The following is a 19839-nucleotide window of genomic DNA, read 5'->3' as shown; positions in this document are numbered from 1 at the left end:
GCTGGCGGGTACCGCTGGCTGGTACTGTTGGCGAGTACTGCTGGTGGGTACTGCTGGCGGGTACTGCAGGTGGGTACTTCTGGCTAGTACTGCTGGCAGGTACTGCTGGTGGTTACTGCTGGTGGTTACTGCTAGTGGGTATTGCTGGCTGGTACTGCTGGTGGGTACTGCAGGCAGGTACTGCTGGCGGGTACTGTTGGTGGGTACTACTGGCTGGTAGTGCTGATGGGTACTGCTGGCTGGTACAGCTGGCTCCTCTGAGACACCAGCGGAGTGTGACAGGAGCAGCGCCGGGGGAAGCATGTGGCTGCAGTAGAGAGTAGAGCCGATGATTCCTTTATCTCCCCTGTCACAGGCAGAGTACATTTAGTATCACTCCGCCTGTGGCAGGAGCCAGAACTATACAGGAAGCATCAGCTCTGCTTCCTCTAGTGCGGCTCCGTTCTTCACAATAATGCTTGGGGATGGCGTGTCGGGAACCCACAATTTGGGCTTACTGACCCGCCATCCCAGAGCAGGAGGTGGGATCCTGTTTGGAGGGCACATGGGGGGCACATCATAATGTTGGGGGGCATTGCCCCCTCTGGCCCCCACCTAGTGACACCACTGCTTCCCTCTCTTCTTTCTCTCCCCACGCAATCACACTGCTGAGCAAAGGACTCTTAGGTAATGTGCAGACAAGAATTTCCTGGGTTTGCTGATATTACAGTGACCAATCACATAACTACAGCTTAAAAATGCTTTATGAAAAAAAAAAAAATGCTTTATGCAGCTTAATGCGGTATACAGCGCTAACATGCGTTTAGCTGCCTCAGGCATTTTTATAGCTATAACGCTGGTCTTCAGAACGCGCTGAGGAATGTGCATGAGGAACAAATGTTCTGTAGCATGCACCTATCACTGACTCCTCCCCTCTTCAGAACTCAGCCTAGGACAACACAGAGATCAGCATGGAGGCAAGGCTGTATGTGTTCCGCCTCCTCACCATCGGCACCAAGGAGAAAACCAGTACAGGGAGTGTAGAGATGGTGACGAGGATAAATGTACCTGTATGTATCATTGTGGGTAGGATTTTGTTAGGTGTGTATGGCTGTGAGTGAGGGTGTGCTGATGAAGTACCTCATAGGGGGTACTGCTGTGTTTTTAATAAAAAGTCATAGGGATGCAGCGCAGAAAGTTGTATATCTTCCTAACCCCTGCACTATGCATGTTAGTACTCCTGACTGCTACACTCAGTTCACTGGGATGTAAATGACTTTTACTCCTGCTTTGTAAACTCTCTACATTACTTCTGACCCCTGCAGTCTGTACGTTACAGGCTCCTGACCCCTGCAGTCTGTACGTTACAGGCTCCTGACCCCTGCAGTCTATACTTTATACACTCCTGACCCCTGCAGCCTGTACATTATACGCTCCTGACCCCTGCAGTCTATATGTTACATGCTCCTGACCCCTGTAGTATGTGCACTAAATGCTCCTGACCCTTACAGTCTAAACATTACCCGCTTCTGACACTTGTAGTCTTTACGTTACATGCTACTGACCCCTGCAGTCTTTATGTTACATGCCTCTGACCCCTGCAGTCTGTATGTTACACGTTCCTGACCCATGCACTTTGTACATTACACGCTCCTGATCCCTGCACGTTATACACTCCTAATTCTTTCTCTCTGTACGTTACACGCTCCTGACTCCTTCACTCTGTAAGTTACACACTCCTGACTCATGCATAGTGCACGCTCCTGACCCATGCAGGCTGTACATTACAGGCTCCTGATCCATTCAAGCTGCAAGTTAAACACTCCTGGCCCATGCACTCTGTACGTTACACGCTCATGAACCATGCACTCTGTACGTTACACACTCCTGACCCATGCACTCTGTATGTTACACGCTCCTGACCCATGCACTCTGTACATTACACGCTCCTGACCCATGCACTCTGTACGTTGCACGCTCCTGACCCATGCACTCTGTACGTTGCACGCTCCTGACCCATGCACTCTGTACGTTTGCACGCTCCTGACCCATGCATTCTGTACGTTACACGCTCCTGACCCATGCACAGAGTGTACTTTACACTCTCCTGACCCATGCACAGTGTACTTTACACGCTCCTGACCCCTGTACATTAGTATGATGATCAGGTGTGGGTAAGACGACTGGGCGCACATATCACAGAAGCAGGGAGGAGCTCCCTTTCACATCTTTACCCTGGGCATATAGGAATATATATTGTGTTTGACAGGGACTGCAGCTTGTAAAAGAGTAGTGTGTACAGTAAGCCTTTTACAAAGCATTTGCACAGCTTTCAGCAAGCTTTGTTGAAGCTTTTAAAGTACCATTCAGCTCTAGTTTGTAAAAGGTGAACACATGGTTGTGTTAATTGTCAGTTTAAACAAGCTGCTAACAGGCTTCAGCATTATTTGGAGCTTGTTGAAAGCCTGCTGAAGCCTTCTAGCAGCATGTTTAAAGTGGCAATTAGTACTCTCATTAAGATCTGTGTTCACCATTTACAAACTGGAGTTGAATGGTACTTTAAAAGCTTCAAGAAAACTTGCTTTTCACTTTGCTCCTGTCAGCTTGTCAGTCGCTTTTATTGATTTCAATGATAATGATCTGTAACAGCACGTATAGCATTTATGGCGTGTTAGTGAAGCATTGTAAAAAAGTGTTAGCTGGGTGCTGGGGGAGAGGCAGTGGATGTTCCTGTATCCCATAATGCACTAGGAAATAATAGAGAATTAGGACAGGGCAGCTCCATACACTTCCTGGTTGTACAGAGCAGCTGTGTGGTAACACTTTTTGTGTCAGCAAAGTTGAGCTGGACCAAGCCAAGTGTCAAAGAGATCAAAGCATAGAAATCCATCTTGCAGAGAATTCACAAAAATGCCCTCTATCACACTACAACCTAACCATGCTTCAAAGTAGATCATTTCCTTTACATCACTTCCCCTTTATGCACTTTACACTAGAAAAGCAATGAAGGCATTTCAAGTATTTGTGAAGCGTTTTCAGAAATCTCAAAAAAGTGCTGCACTGCTCAAATCAAGAAATAACAATAACCACATAGAAAAATACTACTAAACATATAACTTGTAATACCATGTTAACAATGTTGTGAATCAAATTAGCATCAAAACTCCACCCCAAACTGGAATGTTGTGATTGTGATTGACTAATGATGTCACAATAATTGACTCAGCCAATCAGAAGAATCTTTGTATTCATTGATAGAATACAAAGCTGCCTATGAATGGTGAGTGCCGCTGTCAGAATAGTGTCCCGGCAGGGGAGACTCTTCCATTCACCTTAGTTCTTTTTCCTGCTCAGTCCTCTGGCTGGCCCATAAATGAGCACCTTGTATATGCGGCTTCAGATGCCAGGTGATGGGAGCAGGAACCCAATCTATTGGACGCAGCAGCTGCACAGACACAGCTGCTTGTTCCAGTTTGACAGCCGTGCAGGTGAGGAGCCCCCAAATGCAGACAGTCTCCGAAAACAAGGAGCTTATGCAAAGGCTACTGGTGTCTGCCTGAGGCCTAACTGTGTATGGGCAGCTTTAGGGCCCTTTCACACCTAACCAAACGCAGTGGGATGCAGTTGGCTGCATTTTGGACTGCACTCCAACTGCATACAGTCCAAAATCAAGGTGATTTTATGGGCAAAGTTCACATTATTGCAGTGCAGCGAAGTAAAAAAAAAAAAAAAGAGCATGTTGCTTTTTTCTGCACCGCAAAAACGCAAAACGCATGCAAATGCACTGCAACGCATCACAGTGCACATGGAAGCCCAGGGAAAGAAAGTAGTGACGTCACAGGAGAAACGCAGATAGAAAAAAGTATGTAAATGCATGTATCTGTGCTAGGAAAAATGTGCAGTTTCTAGTGTGAATGGGACCTAAGTGTTCAGCACAAATGGTATCACGCTTTTACATCAGGAGTACAACAGACTACAACAATACACTAACAAATTTATCTTGCTAATTGTCATACATCATCCTCCTAGACATCCTCAGCCTTGGTGTGGCCAGAGACCATCATGATGGTTGGACAGGTAGGCATAGTATGACCATTGGAAGAGGTCATCCTGCTTTTGAGCGTATACAAACATGCATGCTAAGATCACCTGTGCAGTGTGTTTTATATCAAGAAGGAGGAGAAGGGAGTAGTTAGCCAAGAAGATTTTACATGTGAATAATCACTCTGTTTTTCATTAAATGAGGTCCATTCATTCAATGCAGAGCAGCCAAGTGTCACAATGCAGCAGTGGCAACAGTAATGAGCAGATATCTCACTACCATTTATATGGTGAAGCTATTCCTTTCATTTGGGAACCTATCAATAGTTCTTTTAAATTAAGGTAATTCACATATGAAGTTTGATGCTTTTTAGATAATGTAGGAATGTGGAAAATGGCCTGAAGCTATTTGGCGCTGCTCATTTTTGTGTTTTTATATTTAAATTTTTAATCTTCCCCAACTCACATTTGATTTCATCTGTTTATTTCTTATATTTTTTGCTGCCTTATTGAGTTGACTTTTCCAATGAGATTCTGAGGATAAAAATATTAAAACATAATAATATACTGCTGGCTACAAATAAAGTACAGGAAATTTGATATGAAGTGATAAGTTTCTGTCATGGCTATAAGGTTATGCTGTCATATAGGGCAGAGAGCTCAGCATAATAACTAAGGGAATATATCTTCCTATACAACCATGGCATGAAGTCTGTAAAAAGAAAAAAAGGCTGCAGAAGTTTTTAATTAAATTTTAAACCATGTGTATATTCAGTTGGTAATGTAAAACTTTGCTAACAGTCTATAGCAGGGTCTACACACAGAGTTTTTTTTTTTCGGTCAAGCAGCAAGTTGAAACAAAAACTCACAGATCCTCGCATCCACACAAGCAATGTAGATACAGGGATCTCCATTGCTGCGCTATTGTATTCTGACAGCAGGGATTCCCCTTACCAAGTCAAAATACGCCGATCAATGCTGCAGCTATTGGCTGTTTTTCCAGATATTCTGTTTGAAAGAAGCCAGTAGTTAGACCGACTACTGTTGAACAGACAGCGATACACACGTACCCAAATTTGGCCGGTTCCTACTGAACCAACCAAATTTCGGCACATGTATACCCAGATTACCTGGGATGGATATGTAAACATCAATAGAAGGGCTTAACTCCTTCCTGCCTGTCCTCTTTAAAAGTACTTAATGCCCAGGGGAAGGGGAAAGATCGGTTATTATGTGACTACTGTGATTGGCTGCCACAGTGGTCACATAATTGGAAACAGGCCCTGCCAGCTACCTATTTTACTTAGAAGTAAGAGCCATTTTTGGCAGCCCAGTCTTCGTGCTGGAAGCATGCTCCCAGCATATAAACATTGCCCACCCAACAACGCATGTGTAGGCATTAAAGCCCAGCTTTTGCCACCACACATATGGGTAATGCGGCATTAAGGGGTTGAAGGTGTAATATGTATGCTCTCCAATCACCTATGATGAACTCAATGTGACAGAGGAGAGTACACCCTGTGCATCTGTGGCCTGAAAGGCAGGATAGTGCTCCCTCCTGTGGCAATGGAGGGGGGGGGGAGTTGTTCGTCCCAATGGCTGCTCTATATATACAATAACTCGGTTGAGAGGCTGCAGAGGGTTTTAGAAAGGCTTTTTTTATGCCGTTTTGGCCTACATTCGTAGAACAGAAAGGCAGCCCTGGCTGAAAGGTAGGTTTAGCACACTATGCTGTTATACCCATATGGGACAACATAGTGTGCTTTTATGGGAAAGGTGAGCTGTTTGAAATTTTAGTTTTATTAGGGAAAATTCTGATTCAGGTTCCCCTTAGTGCTGATCACAACAACAAAAGTGGTAATTTAGTCACATGAGCAATACTAAAGGAATTGTGCAAACAGAAAGTTCAGTGCTGCTACCCATATAGTCCATCATCAACAGAGCTCACAGGTGCCTGATCCACAGTCGCCCATCTGACAGTAATGATCCATCAATATAATCTGTACAACCGCTGTTGCTCTAAAATATTGCTTTTATTCAGGAAACCACTATGTACAGTACGCAGGTGCAGTTAGTTGACGCGTTTCAGCCTACAGGGCTTTAATGGTAAAGACAAGCTGAAGGGCAGATTTTCAGCATAGTATGCTTTTGCAGACACCCGAGTAAAGTATACAGCTAATCAATGGCAGCCATGAAGCCAGACTCCAAGGACACAAAGCTGCACACCTACTTAACATGGGAACCTAGGAAGATAAATCAATTATAAATATTTTTACTCGTTCCATATGGTGCCAATAGACTAGATACTTCTTACTCAACCAGTCAATTGCATAAGGATTTCTTTTTGTCTTGAACTAACTACTAATCTTTTTTTCTTGTGTTGGCCAGTGGTTCAACAGCACAAACACACACACAGAAAACCGCTCAGGTGTGAGAAGTCCAACAATCCAAGTCAGGTGCACGTCAGACCCGCAATCCCGGCAACTATAATCTTTGGAAGTAGAGGACTGCACTCCGACTTGAAAATTGCAAAAATGTATTGAAGAATCCAAAAATCCATGATAGACAAAATAATCAGAGAAAGGAGACAGAGCATAGTTGACGCTTTTCACAAAATCAAATTCGCTCAATCATAACGATAAAATTAAGCAATTTTCAAGTCGGAGTGCAGTCCTCTACTTCCAAAAATTACAGTGGTTCATTAGTGCTTGTTACCACAGTAAAACATGAATGATTGCAGAATCACACAATAAACATGTTGTAATTCTAATTAACATTTTATGTTCAGATGGACCGCAAGGTGACAATAAGCGCATCATGGCTGATGCTACAAAGGACCCTCTTCAGCGTGTGTCTGCTCTGTCCTTCTGTAGGATGGAGTTCCAGCCCAGCCATGGCATTATGGTCTTCAGGGCTAAAGTTTTACACCCGTTTAAAGGAAGCCTGTATTGTGAGAAATATAACTTCTCCAAATAAAATGGTGGACACCTGGCCGTCATGCTGATCCAGTGATTTCTATACTTTAGTCAAAGACAGGTATGTACATCCTAAAATAATATTAAACTCTGACTTTTAAGCACTTTTAGACGATGATGTAATCACTTTCTGATTATGTAGGGGGGGGGGGGGTGGTATCGCGCTTCAGGGAGGAAACTAAAAATCGTGTTCACTCATTAGTGATGGTGATAACAATTAATCCGTACTGAGATGTGTGAATATCCTGTAAAGTACAAATTATTTGCAATTTAGCACTAGAACACCTTATTTTGGAAGTATTGTCACTATTATTGTTTATGTATTCACACATCTCAGTACGGATTAATTGTGGATTAATTTTGGACAATATCACAGAAGTTATATTATATTATATGATTCTATATACACATTAATTTTTATTATCACCATCACTATTGAGTGAACACCATTTTTAGTTTCCTCCCTGAAGCGCGATACCACCCCCCCCCCCCCTACATTAACTTGTTTACACACTGTCTGGTCCACAGAACAGGTATACACAGCTTTAAGGGGTACAAGGTATCCTCGAGACAGCGCGAGACTCACACTTTTATCTACTTTCTGATTATGCAGCTTTTCATATTTAAAACTTTCCTATCCTCCTTTTTAAGCTGATGCCATGATTGCTGCCCCAGGTTTCCTGTTTCAAGGTGGCTCCTTTATCTTGCAGCATCTTTTGGAGCCACTCTTGCATGCAGTGTCTCCGTACACTTTGTGCATCAATAGAAACTCCCCACTCCATAGCCTAGGATGGCAAGGCACTCCCATTCTCCTCCTACCTCCTTCTTCAAACTAACAGACTAGGTCAGGACTGAAAGAGCAGGAGCCAGCAGCAACCTAAAATGCTTGGGTAAAAATTTAACCAAAAAGTTTACTGGGGGCCAGTAAATGCTGACCTCATGCGGCAGAGTCGGATTGGCGGCCATTAGAGTGAGTTTGATTTGTTTGTTTTTAACAATCTCCACATGGATATTTATAGTGTTGTATTGGCCAATTGATTAATAAATTACTATACTACTCCTTTTGAAGGCTCCATGGTGTAAGCTATTCCACTTAGGAAGAACGACATTGTAGCTTGCGAGTTAGATTGCTGAACATCAGCTAACAATTCAGGATAGGATATAAACATGCCTTAACCACTTAAGGACCAAGCCTATTTCTGGCACATGTTTACAAGATAAAATCTGTATTTTTTTGCTAGAAAATTATTTAAAACCCCCAAATATTATATATATATTTTTAGCAAAGACTCTGGAGAATAATATGGCGGTCGTTGCAATATTTTTTGTCACATGGTATTTGCACAGCGGTCTTTCAAACGCAATTTATTTTGGAAAAAAAAAACTTTTACTGCATTTAAAAAAGTAAACAGTAAAGCTGGCCCAATTTTTTTGTATATTGTGAAAGATGATGTCATGCTGAGTAAATAGATACCCAACATGTTACAGTTTTAAATTGCGCACACTCGTGGAATGGCGACAAACTATAGTACTTAAAAATCTCCATAGGCGACGCTTTAAAATACCAGTTTAGAGTTACAGAGAAGGTCTTTTTCTAGAATTATTGCTCTCACTCACATGTGTGATTTGAACACCGTTTTAATTTGCTGGCGCGACTTATGTATGCGTTTTCTAACATGCGCAAGCTCACAGGGACGGGGGCGTTTTAAAATATTTTTTTTTCTATTTATTCTATTTCATTTTTTTATTTTTAACACTATTTGACCCAAGACCCCTCCACTACACTTCAAGGTATTCAAAATGCCGAAATCGGCCAGCCATTTACAATGGTGTCTGACTCAGGATTTAAGCGGTTGATGTCCATACTTGAGCCAAGCTACACACTGAAGAGTGAGAAGTATTAATGAACCGAAATGCTCGCAAAGCTTCACCAAAAGGTCGTTGAGAAAGTAAAGGCTATGCTGCAACCAGAGAATGCTGACAACTCACTCTCATTCACGACCAGTGGCGGCCCGTGCATAGGGGGCGCCAGGGCGCCGCCCCCCCTAAAAAAAAGGAAAAAAAAAAAAAAAAGACAAAAAGAACAATAAAGCCGATTGGCTGCCTTCTGGGGGCGTAACCTGGGTGCAGGAAAGAGCGCTTGGCCACCCCCACCTTCGTGATATCCTGGCTGTGATTGGTCCAGTCTCCAGCCTGGACCAATCATCATCCAGGACATCCGATCGCTGAGGTCGCAATGGGGGCAATGCCGGTGCGTGCGTCAGTCACTCACCGTCACCGCCGCTCACCTTCCCGCCGGTTCCCGCCACAGAGGAGAGGCCGAGACGAGGGAGAAGGACCCGCCGCAGAAGAGGACGAAGTATCAAGGAGGGGAGAAGCCGCCGCTGGGAGCCGAGCCGTCGCCAGGTAAGTGCATTGGATTGAAGGGAGCATGCACGCTGGTCTCTGCATTGATTGGGGGACAATGCTGTGGGCACTCTGCAATCATTGGGGTACAATGCTGTGGCACTCTGCAATCATTGGGGTACAATGCTGTGGGCACTCTGCAATCATCGGGGTACAATGCTGTGGGCACTCTGCAATCATCGGGGACAATGCTGTGGCACTCTGCAATCATTGGGGACAATGCTGTGGCGCTCTGCAGTGATTGGGGACAATGCTGTGGCGCTCTGCAGTGATTGGGGACAATGCTGTGGCGCTCTGCATTCAAAGGGGCTTGCACGCTGAACTCTGCATTGATGGGGGCACGGAACAGTGTTCATTGCATTGAAGGGGGCACAGCACAGTTGCATTGAAGGGGGCACAGCACAGTTGCATTGAAGGGGGCACGCACGCTGAACTCTGCATTGTGGGGGCACAGCACAGTGTTCATTGCATTGAAGGGGGCACAGAACAGTGTTTATTGCATTGAAGGGGGCACAGCACATTGTTCATTGCATTGAAGGGGGCACAGCACAGTTGCATTGAAGGGGGCATGCACGCTGAACTCTGCATTGTGGGGGCACAGCACAGTGTTCATTGCATTGAAGGGGGCACAGCACAGTGTTTATTGCATTGAAGGGGGCACAGCACATTGTTCATTGCATTGAAGGGGGCACAGCACAGTTGCATTGAAGGGGGCATGCACGTTGAACTCTGCATTGAAGGGGGCACGCACGCTGATCTCTGCATTAAAGTGGGCACGCACGCTGGTCTCTGCATTGAAAGGGGGCATGTACGCTGGTCTCTGCATTGAAAGGGGGCATGTACGCTGGTCACTGCATTGAAAGGGGGCATGTACGCTGGTCACTGCATTGAAAGGGGGCATGTACGCTGGTCACTGCATTGAAAGGGGGCATATACCATCTCCTGTACCATGACCTGTGACATGCCTATACCATATCTGTGCCATGCCTATACCATCTCCTGTACCATCACCTGTGCCATGCCTGTACCATCACCTATGCCATGCCTTTACCATCACCTGTGCCATGCCTGTACCATGACTTCAAAGTCACGCAATTTTTTACTGCGTTTTTTGACGCGAAGCAATACCTATTACATTTTTCTTTTTGCGCCCCCCCCCAAAATTTTGAGCACCAGCCGCCACTGTTCACGACTGACTGCTGGTCAGGACAAACAGAGTCAGAGTCACTAATGATTCTTACATGCCACTTCATTGATTGCGGATGGACAAAAGGGCAATTGGTGTTGAATACAAAAGTGATGCAATGATCCCACACTGGGGAGTACAGTAGTGAAATGATTCTAGGCATGCTTGAAGACTGGGGAATCAACAAAGACCGAGTGATGCTTGTGCTACTTCGAGACAGTGGAGCAAACATGCAGAAAGGAATGAGGCTTGCTGATATGTCAGACCTCAGTGTCATGGCACACAACATCCTCCAACTTTCAACTGATGGTCTGTCAAGCCAAAGAGCTTTGGTTGATATGTGCTTTGAGAAGCATGAAGAGATTAAAAATGTTGTGCTTGCAAGTCTTTTGAATCCTCGATACAAGAACCATGCTTTCTCTTCTGATGATGTATTGGCAAAGGCAAAACAAAGGCTGACAGAAGATATTCAACAGGAGGTGCAGGAAGTTTCTGCCGAAAGGCAAGTCGAGAACCAGAACACTATTTTTATAAAGAACAGCATGCTGCAAAAACAGAAAAATGTACAAAAATACATCAACGAACAGAAGAGAATCTTCCTTATCGTGGTCGAATTGATCAGGACATTTTCAGTGTTTTATTGGGGCCTCATGCAGAGGATTCAATTTCTTCTGAATCTGCAACTATGAGCCTGGATGATGAACTTCATCTCTATTTGAAAGAACCAGTAATTGACAGAAGAAGTCATCATCTTCAGTGGTGGAAAAAAAATGAGGCACTCTACAAAAGACTTGCTTCCTATGCTAGAAGATACCTCTTTCTCTCTGCTCCTCTGTCTTCCTCTCCTCCTGAACATGTTTATGAAGTTTAACAGGTGACCATGGACATGCTGAAATGTTCTGCTTTCTGCAGTATACAGTCAGGTCCATAAATATTGGGACATCTACATAATTCTAATCTTTTTGGCTCTATACACCACCACAATGGATTTGAAATGAAACAAATAAGATGTGCTTTAACTGCAGACTTTCAGCTTTAATTTGAGGGTATTTACATCCAAATCAGGTGAACGGTGTAGGAATTACAACAGTTTGTATATGTGCCTCCCACTTTTTAAGGGACCAAAAGTAATGGGACAATTTTCTGCTCAGCTGTTCCATGGCCAGGCGTGTGTTTTTCCCTCATTATCCCATTTACAAGGAGCAGATAAAAGGTCCAGAGTTCATTTCAAGTGTGCTATTTGCATTTGGAATCTGTTGCTATCACCTCTCAATATGAGATCCATAGAGCTGTCACTATCAGTGAAGCAAGCCATCATTAGGCTGAAAAAACAAAACAAACCCATCAGAGAGATAGCAAAAACATTAGGTGTGGCCAAATCAACTGTTTGGAACATCATTAAAAAGAAAGAACACACTGGTGAGCTCAGCAACACCAAAAGACCCGGAAGACCACGGAAAGCAACTGTGGTGGATGACCAAAGAATTCTTTCCCTGGTGAAGAAAACACCCTTCACAACAGTTGGCCAGATCAAGAACACTCTCCAGGAGGTAGGTGTATGTGCGTCAAAGTCAACAATCAAGAGAAGACTTCACCAGAGTGAATACAGAGGGTTCACCACAAGATGTAAACCATTGGTGAGCTTCAAAAACAGATAGGCCAGATTAGAGTTTGCCAAACAACATCTAAAAAAGCCTTCACAGTTCTGGAACAACATCCTATGGACAGATGAGACCAAGATCAACTTGTACCAGAGTGATGGGAAGAGAAGAGTATGGAAAAGGAAAGGAACTTCTCATGATCAAAAGCATACCACCTCATCAGTGAAGCATGGTGGTGGTAGTGTCATGGCGTGGGCATGAATGGCTGCCAATGGAACTGGTTCTCTTGTATTTATTGATGATGTGACTGCTGAAAAAAGCAGCAGGATGAATTCTGAAGTGTTTCGGGCAATATTATCTGCTCATATTCAGCCAAATGCTTCAGAACTCATTGGACAGCGCTTCACAGTGCAGATGGACAATGACCCGAAGCGTACTGCAAAAGCAACCAAAGAGTTTTTTTAAGATAAAGAAGTGGAATGTTATGCAATGGCCAAGTCAATCACCTGGCCTGAATCCGATTAAGCATGCATTTCACTTGCTGAAGACAAAACTGAAGGAAAAAAGCCCCAAGAACAAGCAGGAACTGAAGACAGTTGCAGTAGAGGCCTGGCAGAGCATCACTGGGGATGAAACCCAGCGTCTGGTGATGTCTATGCATTCCAGACTTCAGGCTGTAATTGACTGCAAAGAATTTGCCACCAAGTATTAAAAAGTTAAAGTTTGATTTATGATTGTTAATCTGTCCCATTACTTTTGGTCCCTTAAAAAGTGGGAGGCACATACTGTTGTAATTCCTGCACCGTTCACCTGATTTGGATTTAAATACCCTCAAATTAAAGCTGGAAGTCTGCAGTTAAAGCACATCTTGTTTGTTTCATTTCAAATCCATTGTGGTGGTGTATAGAGTCATAAATATTAGAATTATGTCCCAATATTTATGGACCTGACTGTAATATTGTTCTACCTAACTGGGAGTTTTGAAAAGAGTAGTGTCCACTCCAGTCCACTGTCTAGCTGTTGCCTAGCTTTTTTTCTAGCAGTTTTGCACTGACTACTGTAGTGGCAGTGAGTGCCCTACTGCAGAGGTAGTCCACACTGACTCCAGTCCAATCCACTGTCTAGCTGTTGCCTAGCTTTTTTCTAGCAGTTTTGCACTGACTGCTGTAGTTGCAGTAAGTGCCCTACTGCACAGGTAGTCCACACTGACTCCAGTCCAATCTACTGTCTAGCTGTTGCCTAGCTTTTTTTCTAGCAGTTTTGCACTGACTGCACTGCAGTAGTGATTTAAAATGATTGCAGTGAGTGAGTGCAGTACTACAATAGTTTATTATGCATTAATGCACAATCAGAAGATGTGAAACTAAATGTCCCTGCAATTGAAGTTTTCCTATCAGTTTTCATGCAGTTAAGTTGTGAAGAACAAGGCCTTAATGTTTAAATTGTTAATAAATAACGATTAACATGTTTATTAATTCATTTATGTCGAAATTTGTGTTTATTTTGCAAAACAGAGCTGTTTCTAAATCTGACAGCTGGCTGCCTATCCCTTAAGTGCCCCATCCTGGGACTATCCTTATCAGATGGACTCCATTATGGACTGATCACCTTGTATATACACTTTTAATTATTTATTAATTTATAGCCTTGTGTCATCCACTTACAATTTATCCTCTATAGCGTTCATCATATTCACTTTTTGCATCATAAGCACTTTCTTAAAGGACTTCTTTTGTTCACATAGATTTTGTTGGGATCATCCAGATTATATAAAAAAAATGTGGACTATTTATATTATGTTTGGTTTTGCACTATTTTTAGCCCTTCGTTTATGCACTTATTGATTTTGCTTCTTACTATTCAAGTGCTGCACTATTAAATTGTTTACTTGGAATGGAAGGTTGGCCAATCACCTTTTTTTGTGCTCCAGTAGCTGCTAACTTTTCCTTAAGCGCTCGCTCTCACTTTTTGTGACATGTTGGATATTTACTGGGGAATGTTTTTTTTTTATTGTGCTGGATGTGTTATATACGTAAATGTTAGATAGGAACTTTAGATTGTAAGCTCCTTGAGGGCAGGGACTGATGTGAATGTATACTATGTAAAGTGTTGTGCAAGTTGTCAGTACTGTATAAATACCTGTATTAAATAGAAAATAAATATAAAAGATTTGTTCCATACTGAAATATTAAAGTATCTATTTATCATTTTCACCAACGATTCACACAACTTTCACACAAGGTTTACATATCTTTACAATTGATCCAATTTGAAAAAAAAAAGGGAATATTGGGAACGAGATGGGTGAAAACATTTATAAATAAGCTAATAAAAGTCAGATAAGACTAAATAAAGTCCACATTGTGGCTCTTTTATACTTACTAACATTTTTCTTTTCTTATTGAAATAAACTGCTTATTATGTCGAAGATGTGTATATAAGCTGAACAATGGCAATTATCTGTCATGATTGGGTGACAATGGAATAACTTTTGACCTATAGAGTAACAAATAAATTTCTAGAAAGGCCCGTCTGAAGGGAATGACGTGTATATCTAGCTATACATGACCTTGTGATTGATGTGGGTTGATGTTGGGTTTGATCAGCTGCTTTGCATTTGTCAAGCGTTTCAGATTAAAGGGCACTTAATGCATTATTATGTATGCAAATGAAGCAGCAGTTGATCTCGCCTGTCACATTGTTGGATATTTTCTGTGTTCTGTGGGTAAAAAGCACATAAAAAATGTTCATCTTGAATTAAAATGCAATTGTATAATGGGAATATACGGCATTCGTTTCTAGAATAATACAAGGCTTGAACCCAGACAAACGTATGTCCATGCTAATGCATATTGTCACTTTCTTCTGGGAAAGACCTGATTCAATATCTCTTAATGTATGTTGCCTGAGGTTTTCCAGAAACACTGCTGCAGACTGATGGAAGCTAGAGCAGACTGTCACTTTTGACTGTAGTGGTCAAAGAAATTCCTGGTTTCCGTTTTAAAAAATGAAGCGTGACTGGCTGTGTATTTATTAGATTGCAGTGCCGATTCATAAATCAGCACCACAATCTGATAAATAAAAACCAGAAGAAAAGAAGAGAGGAAGTGGTGGCCACAGCAGCCAATCACACTTAGTAGTCATTGTTCTAAATGTATGTTAGAAAATGAACAGCTCAGCTATAAAAGTGCTCAAAATGGGCTTTTATTAGAAATGACTATGGCAGTAACAGGTAATAATTACCACAGCTGTTTTATGTACAGAAAGTTCACAAAACATGATCTGTTGGGGTTACTTCAGTAATGGAGTTGAGAAACACAACCTTATGCATATTTTATTTACATGAACACCACTAAAACTAATTTGGCTACGCTTCTTCTATGAATCACAGGAGTGCAGTTCGTTACACACTCCTGTGACCAGTTTTCAACCGACAACGGGCTGTCGGGTTTACCCAGATGCCTGGACTGGCAGCTGGCTCAGCCTCTCAGCAAGCCATTGAGAGGAACCAGCTGCTCCCGCTCCCTCCATAGCCCAGTGCTCCAGTGAACAGTGGAGGGGCAGAGCAGAGGGCTGTAAACTGACAGTTACCATCTGAAAAAAAAGGGGGAATAATGGTTTGCCATATACAAATGTACAGTTGCCTCCATCCCTCTGTGTAAACAATGGAAAAGCAGGAAAAATAGGACTTTAATTGAGGAACAACTGGACATAAAAATAAATACTGTATTTTATTAAATAAATAAGCATGATGTAAAAACACTGTAACATATACGTATACTGAGAAAAAGCACACAGTAGATACAATAATACATAATACATCCAAAATAAATACAATAATTTTAGGACCAAAAATGGATCACTCAAGAATACAATAGATATGTCATGACATGAATTCACTGTGTGCTCACATTCTTTACATATATTATGATTTTGCTTAACCATTAATTTGAGTAGTTTGTAGGCTCGACGCGTTTCATGGACCTCCGTCCATTCATCAGGAGCTTGAATATACATCTAAGAACTAATGAGAATGTAGGTTGTATTAATATACTAAAGTAAATAGTAAACTAAAATAGAAGGTATGTTGGAGTGGACAGCTACCTTAGGCAGTGTCAAGGATTCATGAGCCATCCAGTCTGGGAAACAAGAGACCGAAGTGAAACCGGGGAATGCCTGATCCGGGGCTGAGGCGTGGAATGCATCTGACAGGGGGGCATCAGGGAGGAGAGGACCACAGAGAAAATAAAAATAAATGACCATACTCCAAGGGTTTCAGTCCAAAGTATAATGATGAAGGCGCAATGGAAGCAAGAGCAGTCTGAAAATATATGCATGAATGGATGAGTGCAATGTATAAAACAGATGTACTAAGAGAATGAATCTCAGAAAAATATTCAAGATCATTGAAAAAAAAAATATATTAAAGCGGAGTTCCGGGCACAGATGTAATTTTTTAATAAACATACCCCCGGGACAGTCAGGGCTAGCACATTCCACAATGGCTAGCCTCTGATCTGTCCCAGTTCGCACTTACCTTTTAGAAGAAATAGTTACTTATAAAATTTCTTCCACAGCGTTCCATCTCTCTTGTGGGCAGCTGAAGCCGGCGCGGTCCTCTTCTGTGTCTTCTTCCGCGTCTTCTTGTCCCAGAATGCGCCGCACCGGCCCCTCTCGTCAATTCCGGCGCGGCGCCGCATTCCTCCACAGCGTCGCCCGGAAATGACGAGCGGGGCCGGTGCCGTCGCATTGATTCCTGGGAGCTGTGACGTTCAGCTCCCAGGAATCATAGCGAGGCAGGAAGTGATGGGGTGAGCCGCGGTGAGTATCTTCGATCTTCAATTGCAAGGTAAGTAAACAAAAAAAAAAAAAAAATAACTATCCAATTCCTTTTCAGGTGAGGCATACCTAGCGGAGGGGCACAAAAAAAAAATATTGTTTTTGTGCCCGGAACTCCGCTTTAATAATAAAACATATCTTGGCATGTCAATCTCATAAAAATATTGAAAAAAATGTATTAATAATAGAACATATCTCTGCGCATGCTGAAAAGCTTGAACCCAAGAAGTGCCAATGATGAACCACCGAGAGTAAAAATTCCCAAAGAAATAGTGCATGCAGTATATCTGGGACTCACAAATAGGGCCCAGGGTGAATCAGACAAGAGTAAAAAGGTGAGAAAAAAAAAAAAAGGGACAGTCACCAGCTCTCTGCAGCCTTAAAACTGAGTAATCTCGGTCTGGAGCTGGTGGAGGACATGTGCACATTGGGACCAATGCTAAATCCACCGAGTATAGTTTTTTTGTTTTTCATGAATCCCGAATTTCTCTTTTAAAGCTGGCCATGGATGCATCAAAATTCAGCCAGTTCAGCAGAGACTGGCCAAATTTCAATCCACGTGTGGCCGCCCCAGCAATGTTGTCAACCTAACAGAATGAAATTTAATGACACGACACCCAAAATTTACTGGCACAGCAAAGTTTTTACTGCCATTTCCAAAAGTTACAAAATTACAGTTGTAAGTGCAAATTTTATTATTTAGGCTAAAAGCAAGTACAATATGCAATTAGCAATGTGATTTAAAGCTGATATTAAGGCAAAAACATGTCTTATTTTATTTTTGATATAGTAAGTAGCTCAGGTACAGGACTCAGAAAGGCTAGAAATGAGAATGGGCAGACACACACTCATTGACACTGACAGCAGTGTGCAGCAGCACAGATGATGATGACACCTCACCGACACGACATGTCCCCTCCTGAGTCACAGTGACAGTCTATCTCCATGCCAAGCGGTCCCTTCTGTCCACTCCAATCCAAACAGCACTGACAGTCCTGCTCCTGGCTTGCATTGCTCCTGTCCCACAGACCCACATGAGGCTCCAGCCAAAATTACATCACACGACACACTCAGGCACCGCCTCTGCCAGACCTGCCCCCTGCCAGCGCCGCCCAAACACACTGTAGCAGGCACTTAGATGGTCTTGTGCCAGCACGGGACCAGAACTGCGCATGCGCAGTTCATACCCGAGCTTCACAGCCATATTTTTTACTGGCAACCTTTTCCTGTCACTGGCCTTTACTGGCAGTACAAAAGTACCTGTTTTTTACTGGCTGCTAGTAAAAATACTGACGGTTGGCAACACTGTGCCCCAGTTTTACAGAACTCAAATGTTAGATCGACGTCTGTCAAACTGGAACGTTAGAAAACGTTTTTTGATCAGTGGCTGCAGTGGAAGAAGTCCTGCTGTCAGAATACAATGTCTCTGTGGGGAGGATTTCTCTATCCTCCTTGATTGTGTTGATTGAGGATTCTTGGGATGCACTGATACCATTTTTTTTACAAGTACGAGTACCAATACTTTTTTTTTCTTTTAAGTACTTGCCGATACCAATTATCGATACCTATCACAACTGCTTTGTTTACACTTCTGCTGTCAGCAATGGTACAAAGTAGGGATCGACCGATTATCGGCAAAGGCCGATATATCGAGGGCCAATGTTGACTTTTGCCGATATATCTGTATCGGCCCCAGAACTGGTCGATATTGCCGATATTCCAAATATTGCTCATTTGAGGGTAAAATGATGTCACATAGCATATTTCCGTTTACAAATGTTATTGAATATGCCACTCACATATGTACAAATTAAAGATATAAGCAATGAAGTGATGTCATAACATCACTTCCGAGTACTGGCGCCAGATTAAAAAAAATTACAGCATTCAAAACAGCCAAACTTGGCGTTTTGAATGCTTTTAAGTGCAGAGGAGGGGTTTGGGGTTTTTTAGACCCCCAGATCCCTCCACAAGAGTATTAGTCAAGTGATAAAAATAAAAAAAATATATTTTTTTAAATGTACGAAAATATCGGCCTATATCGGCCGATACCGATATGCAATGGCCAAAATATCGGTATCGGCAACGAAAAACTGATATCGGTTGATCACTAGTACAAACCATTTACAGTTATTAAAAAATGCAAATGAAATACATTTTTCTAAAAATGTTGTACTTTTTTATGTAAAACGTGTAAATATATGTTAAAGGTATACAAATATTGTCACACAAAGCAAACAAGAAAAAAGTTTAAATTATTAATAGTTTATAAAATAGAAGTGAACAAAAAAACCATCAGGAAAAAAATAATTAAATTGAGAAGGAGAATAAGGAGTTAATTAAGGCTGATTAGAGTAAATGAAGGGTTAAAAAGAATTAAAAACGAAAAAAAAAAATGTTTTTACTTGACAGGTTGCTTCATTTGCAGATCGAAGTTTATCACTTTGATCTGTAGATGAATAAACAGAAAGATACAAAAATAAACAAGGTTTCCTTTTATCTTTCTGTTTCAGCAGCTGAGCAATATTGTTGATAAGCATTGCACAGCTGCTTTTGTTTTTTTGACAGCTCCAATTGCAACTCCAACTTAATTTACACTTCAGCTGTCAACAGGGGAACCCCACTGACAGTTAAATGAGTCATTGGTTGTTAAGAATTTGACGGCCCTGCTCCTTAACAACCGATAATTGATGTCTTTTTTTTTTTTTTTTTTACATTTTAGCTGTCGATGGTGGAAACCCACTGACAGCTAAAAGAGCCGAGCCTGAAAGTATTGATTTCAGGCATCGGACCATTTGCATGAGTACCGATA

Source organism: Pelophylax lessonae, assembly GCF_965119305.1.
Source record: "Pelophylax lessonae genome assembly, chromosome: 7".
NCBI lineage: Eukaryota > Metazoa > Chordata > Amphibia > Anura > Ranidae > Pelophylax > Pelophylax lessonae.
This window is presented reverse-complemented; position numbering follows the sequence as displayed.